The sequence below is a fragment of the Poecilia reticulata genome, linkage group LG7 (genome assembly GCF_000633615.1).
Source record: "Poecilia reticulata strain Guanapo linkage group LG7, Guppy_female_1.0+MT, whole genome shotgun sequence".
NCBI classification, from domain to species: domain Eukaryota; kingdom Metazoa; phylum Chordata; class Actinopteri; order Cyprinodontiformes; family Poeciliidae; genus Poecilia; species Poecilia reticulata.
This window is the reverse complement of record NC_024337.1, coordinates 14,355,921-14,363,558: the sequence shown is the minus strand read 5'-3', so window position 1 is coordinate 14,363,558 and position 7,638 is coordinate 14,355,921.

Genomic DNA, 7,638 nt, shown 5'->3' with positions numbered 1-7,638 from the left:
TGTATGGACAAATATTCCAGAGATTATAATGAACACCCCATAATTTTGAAAAGACATTTCACTAGTTTTCTTCTCGATACATTTGGCACTCAGCCGAGGTTTTTCTAGTTGTGTTGGTTTGTGACCTTTTGAGGTTAAATGTTTATGCAAATATGGACAAGACTAAATAGAGTTCAGTGTCTAAGTTTGACTAAAAAAATAGAAGAAAAGTTAACATTGTTTGAAATGCTGACATAATATTACCACTGTGGGTCTTAAAAGGTTATATGTAGTAAATGTAATGTGATGGACACCTTTAAAAAGAAACACATTCGTGGATCTTTTCTCAAAGATTTTCTCAAACATCCCTAGGATTTCTGATTGGGATCATCAAGATGTTTTGATGGTGAATATTGATGGTCCATTTTGTTCAATTGATGATTTTTCCTTTGGTCTCTTTCTTATTGTTAAATTATAAAAAGCCTACAGCGTTTTAGACGTACTTGATTCCTTTGTAACCTGGATAAACTGCTGATAAACGTTTAGATTAATTCTCTTGGTCAGTCCTGAGAAGGTTCACCGCTGCTCCATGTTTTCTTCGTTTACAGACAACGACTCTTATCGTGGTTCTGGATTCCCAAAACCTGAGATTACGCTGTGATTTCTTTAGCGGCGACGTCTGCAGCCAAACGTTTTCTGAGGGGTTAAAGTCACGGCTGCAGGCATACCAGTTCATCCTTTTCCAACTCTAGAGGAAGTCTCTGATAAACGGCACTCTGTCTGTAAACGTAGAGGCTTTAAAGTGGGAGCAGAATCCCTTCATGATATCTATTTGCACTGAACTTTCCTCCCAGTAACAACAACTTTTGCTTCTCGTGGGACGGAGCCGCTGCCCGCATCATCACACTGCCTCCACCAGAAGATCTTTGCCATTGGCAGAGAGGATTTGGCAAGTAGTAAAGGGTGCAACCCGCACACTCAGCCCTGCTTGTAACATGCAAGCAGCTGTTACAACTGGGAAAACATTTAAAGGGAAATAAACAGATTTTTAACGATATTTAGATTTACTCCCTGCATTTTAATGCTAAACTTAGATAATCAAGACTCCAGGTTCACTCTTGTACACACATTTTCTATAGAATTACAGTTGAAAAACCGACAATATTTATTTTTGAAGTTCTGATATTTTAAGGAATCCAATTTTCCATAAATTCTAACACGTTGGGAATGTTTTATCTGACCAAATATTACAAATATGTGTGACACATGTGACAAATGTTGAAATTGATTCTATAATTGATCAATAAATTGATCTTTTTATTTCATATTATAAACMAATCAATGCTAAACTTAACTTCTGTGTCTAAATGAAAGTGGTTTCACAAGCCAAGCGCTCTGAGCTGTGCACAGTTTTGCAGATTCCACAGGTTTCGACAGATGGCTACAAGCAAGCAAACTGTTTTCTTTGTTCGCACATGCCTTATCCTAAAAAAACAAACACGATGGAAATCTGATCTTTACACATACAAGCCATTGTTCTGCGGGTGTGTATGGGGGAGCGCGTGCACACACATGCATGCATGCATGCATTCTTAAGTCTGTTTACCTTGCTTCTTCCAAAGTGCTTTAATGCATAGAGATACTGCTGCCACATTAATTCTTGTTGAGGAGATAAAGAGGATTTGGAGCTGTCTGAAAGCACTTTGAGGAATGTGGGGTTTGTAATGATTGATGCTTTTTTTTTTTTTTTGGTTGCTTAAAATTTTCTTCCTATTTTTGCTTCCTTTTGTGGACTTTGGAACTTTTTCTTCTAGCTTTCCAAGAGTTTCCTGCAGCAGTTTTTTTTTTTTTTTTGCCCATATAGGATTTTTATTATTGTTGATGATTCACTTCAACAAGGCTATCAGTCTTTTGCTTTGTCACAGGAAAGGCTCTTGTTTTCATTTTGATACGAAGTCCTGTTTTCTCGAGAATTGAGCAGAATGAGGTTCAGAGACAAAGGATAAGATTAAATCTTTAGAATGACGTTGAGCATAACTAATAAAACTGGTTTATTTTAGCACAGGATAACAAAGAAAATAAAAAAAAAAAACGGGGCCTTCACCCCTCTTGAGTTTTCTTTAAAGCAGGCTCCCTTCCTGCCACCATAATGTCCACTCAGCCTCATGATCCAAGTCATAGCCTGTCCATATTTGCTGTTTGTTTGACCCCATAAGGGCATGAACCCTGGCTGATCCTTCATCTGAGGACAAAGCTTATGTTTGCAGTGACATCATAAATGCCTGCGCAGAGACAACAATGGCTGATGAATTTCAGCGGGAGTCGGGCACACTGGACAGAGTCGTATCCCGAAACTTCCAGTGTCATGGAAAGTTTTACAGACGGGCGACCCACACCTTGGCCAAACAATGCCGAGTGCTCCCAAAATGAGAGATCAAATTGCGTTGGTTGTTTTAGAGGCAGTGGCAGGGAGGAGGAAGAGGCAGAGGGGCGGGGGGCGCAGGGATCATCCGGTTATAACACTAAAATGTTTCTATGAAGCTTTGTGACTGTTGGAGACAGTCAGAGATGGGCCACTGCTGCTTGGGGGGAAGAAAGACGCTTTGTTTTTACAGGCTGCCTGGAATGCGTCAAGGACTGTGGACATCTGCTTTATTAGCATATGTGAATGCACCCCCAGCTATGAATCTGCTGGTGGTCTGATATTGGTGTCATACTGTCACTGGTATCTGCAAGGGCAGCAAGTTGAATGACCAGTTTGCAGATTTTTTTATTTAATTTTTTTGCACCATCCAGTTAATGTATTACCTCTTTTTGGTAATGTTGTGACCTCAGCACAGGAAGCGCGCTTGGGGGAAATGCATGTCTTTGAATGCAACATGTTTTGTTTTTTCAGTTGCACTCACCAGAGATGATAAGTGGCTGTTTTTAGCTGCGCTCTCCTGGAGCTTATTGGTGTGAAAATACCTCAGAAGCATTCTCACACTCTTTCTCGGGTCATTTCAGATGCATCCCACCCATGCACTCATCCTGGCTCGTGGATTACCATTTCCTTTGTTAGGATAATTGCATTATTCTGTCTCCTCTTACAAAAAGTAGGGGGGATGTAAGCCTGTGGGTGGATGTACAGTCACTTATGAATGAGATCTATTTAAAAAAAATCATAAATTGAGTTTTTATAAGCTATAAATAGCATATAAAAACTATATTTTTATATCCATGTCATATTTACAGCATGTTAACATGCTATAAATATGACTACTTGGTTTATTTTAAAAAACTGTTTTGTGTGAGTTTGTTGTCGAGAAAGTCAAAAAACTGTACAATAAAATAACTTTATTTTGCTTATCTGAAAAGTTTTTCTGGACCGCCAAGGAGAAGTCAAGCAGATTTCCTTCACAAGTGGAGACTTTCACTCTAATGCTCTACTTGATATATAAATTCATAAAAGATATACTGCTCAAAAAAATTAAGGGAACACTTAAGTGTTTACTTAAGTGTTTAAGTGTTCCCTTTATTTTTTTTTGAGCAGTGTACATATATTATGTTATATATATATATATATATATATATATATTCCCCTGATATAGCTGGGCTTATTTCAAATGCATTGGACACAGAAATGGAAAAGAGAAGGTAAAAATAGAAAAAAGGCATGAGAGGTGAGGTAAAGGGGAAAGATTAAGATAAAAATGGAGAATAAGTCCTTCATGAAACCAGACTGGACCCTCCCCTTGTCTCAAATTATGAAGTTTAAGCTTTCTTGACAGTTAAAATGTATTTCAAAATCTGCTTTGGTGTTAACCTGCAACACAACAAGCGAAACAAAACAAATTAGTCTACAAATGATGCGCCGTTTCTCACAAACCCACAGATAAAGATCTCTTGGTAAAGTCCCCTGTAGACAGATATCCTCTATTAAATGCACCAGGCTCATGTAACCTAACACCTTTAAGGGAATGCTCTCAATCAGGCCTATTGTTTCTGCTCACATACAGTCCCCTCTGAGATAAGTATGGCCTGGACATGATGATAAGAACAATGCCTTGAAAGCGTGGATGAAACCTTCAGTGCCAACACCTCCATTTGTGGGATTCCCACCCAGATTTACAGCACCTTGAAAAGCATTCCTGCCTCATTTTGTGGTGTTGCAACAACAAATTAGTCTTATTAGGATTTTATGTGACAGAATACTTTAAAATTGTTAAATAGAAGAGAAATGATAAATTGGTTATTCACTTTTTACAAATAAGAACCCAGAAAGTGATGCATATGTCGATATTCAGCTGCCTTTTGCAACAAATTGAATTAATCTCAGAGTAAATAAAGCCGTTATGGAGAAGTTCAAATATTATACAGGATTATGAAACATTTTACAAACCTACACAGTATGGGACCTGTTTTAACTTTCGAGGCTTATTCAGTTTGACTGACCATAATTRCAATATTTTGTAAAATTTGACTAAAGTTTTAGTCTTTTGATGTTTAAAGCAGGAGATCAACCCCCAAAAAGCATGCAGCTGTTTATGCAGCAAAAAATAGTTTCAGTCAGAGGTTGAACACCTTGTTTGTGAAAAAAATCAAAATCATATCTAATGATCTCATGAAATCCCAATAAAATACACTGAACTTTTCCAAGTCACCGTATCTGAAAGCTCAGTTCAGACGAGCACCTGCAAAAGATGTAATGATTTACTTCATAAATCAAAGTTTTCCGAATATTTTTCTCTATTATCCCAGGTTATGATTTAGATGATTTGTCTGGATATGATGAGATGAACCGGTGCCTGTGGTGTTTTTATTAACAGCAGTCTAATGAGGACAGCTCCTGAATGGGCCACATAAATATTATGCCTCAGAGGATGTGAGTCCGGACAGGCAGAGTCCAGCTCACCGGGCCATTAGTCGAGTTGAAAGGAAGAAGAGGAAGCTGGTTTGAAGATTTGTCACCATCAGATCTCTGTGTTTCAGAAAGAGGGGCTGAGCTCTGCACCGCAAAGGAATGCGAGTTGTCGAAATGCCCCCCTCCTTCCACATATAAGAACAGTCACGAGACTGTGTGTGTAAAAGATCAGGTAAAAATACATTCAATCACTGTTTCTGTCCTGCTTGATTCTCAGTGTGATCATGTGATCCCCGTTTTCTTTCTTCCTCTTCCTTTGTAATATTCCACTGAAACTGTAGAGCAGATCATCCCATTCGACTGAAAACTGACATCATGTCTGACAAAACTCGTTTGCAGAAACCTATGCATTATGTACGTCTTGCACAACAGGTTCTGCCAGCAATGTGCCGAGCAACAGGTAAATCAGAAACTGACCCTTTTCTCTGTCGCCGGCTCACACATGCTCTGATGGACCTGTTGTTTTATTGGTGACATCACTGGTGATGGGAGGCCCATAAATCCATCTGCGCCGGCAGAACGGCGCTAATCCTTGACAACTGCGCCCCTGTGACACCATATCCGTTGCACTGCTGGTTGTTTGATACAATGGACTCCCCTGCTTTGTCCTTGAAATTGTTTTAATTAGCCTCACGGACGGGGGCTGGGGACGGCAAACATCAGACCGACTCAATGGGATTGACAGACTCACATGGGCATGATAGCACAGGCATGGAGATGACAGATACGTTCGAAGAATAAAACTGGTTAAAGTAACAGATATGTGATAAATTCAGGCGTTTACGTCACAGTGTGTTGGAGTTAGACGACCATCAGTTTCAGGAAGTCTGTTTTGGGAATTAGTTACTCTACTTTCAGAGTTGTTGGGAAGTTTTCTAAAAATGCTCCATCAGCTCGAATGTCCCTTTTAACAGAATTCGAAACTTCTGACAGTTTCAAATTCTGTCAGAAGACATAATAAATTTTTATTATGTCTTCTGACAGACATATTAAAAATTTATTATATATATTTTATTGCACTGCTGAACTAGAGTTGTTCATATGTTTCCTGATTCTGCTGTGATACTGTTTCCTAAGTCACTATGTTGCCGTGGATGCCTGTGTTTAAAGTTGAGGAAATAAAGGAGATTTTGTGTAGCATCAAATTATGTAATTTTTACCTGTATAATCTCACAGATCTGTGACATCATTRATTAAAGTTGGGAGAAATCACAGTGGGCAGTGAACTGTTAGAAAACATGATATCCAGTTACAGATAAATGTGTTTTTCTCTCTGGCAAATAAGAGTAAAGAGCCTTAATACTATTTATTTCAATAGTATAATCTTGATTATCTCTTCAAAATAAATGTAAAACTGGAGTYACTAAGTTTCCATAACRGTAAATAAACACTATCTGCTGCGCATACCWCCCTRTTTGTGGCGCTACCAAAAAATWAAGATTTGATACGTGGAAAACCATGTAATTTCTACCATCATGAATGGTGGAATATCTGTGATGGTGTGGGTCTGTTTTTATGATAACCTGACAGGAATATATGGCAAATGGCCTATTCTAAATACTGTATCTGGAGATTTGAAATAAAAAAGTKYATTGAAAATCGGCCAYCATTGGGKKTTTTTTAACAACAAAGATAATTTGGCAGAAACAAAATGAACCATGTTAATTGATCACATGATTATCCTGTAACCATGTGAACATGAAAAATGGAGGCAGTAAAAACTAATAACATTAGACGTGCYGATAATTGTGCCATCACTAAATTTACTTAAAACAATTATTTCTTTATGTGTTTGCAGTAATAAGATATATTTAGATTTAAGGCTGGATTCATTGTATATGTCCATTGTGAGATTAGTTCATGGGAATTAATTTGTGTACGAAGGCAGYTGATGCATAACAATGACAAACGTTTACCATCCGCACTACCTACTACAAAAGAACATGGTGGTTCTTGTAAAAATGATAAAATCATATTTTATTGTGCAAACACATATATAATAMACTGCTTTATGTGACTTAGTCCTCTGCTGAATGTGAGCTATTTATGAGTAGTGTAACTTGTTTTTCTCTTCCTCTCGTTAAGCATGTTTCAAAAGTGTCKGCACCAATTTTTAGTTATGTTTAAATATGAATATTGACAGAAAAGAGAACCTGAAAACCATTAACATTGATTATTTTTCRATAAATCTATTATAAATACAAGGTATTGGTTTATCTTACAATTTAACCCAACATCTTTAGAAATTAATTTATTACATAAATGAAGCAATAGTATTAAATCTAAATTTTTCCAGGAATAATATCACATAAAATGTTGGTGGTTTACTTTGGCTGTTAGTGGAAATGAATAGTTTTGACATATAAGCTGCCAAAAAGGTTACAAAACACGAAGCCCCCRAGACAAACTTTCCTCAAATGTCACTTGCAGAGAATTTTCGCAAAACCCTAAAACCTGTTTGGCCTGCTGTCTAAACAAATTGACTGTAGGTGTGTGCGAGTGTGTGTTAACAAGCATATGTAACTGCTGTCCCACAGCAAAAGCGTCAAATCCCTGACTTGATCCGAGAWCCCGGGGAATCATGTGAGCTCTAAAATACAGCTAGAATCCAGTTCTGTTGTCCGACTCGCTTTGGAGAGTCAGAATATTTGTGGCTCAGTTTGTTTAATGAGGAGAGTAAATGACTATCAGAACTGAATTTACAGAGTGGGGGGTAAAGTGGGGGAAACTTGCATTGGCTATTTATGTAAATACTC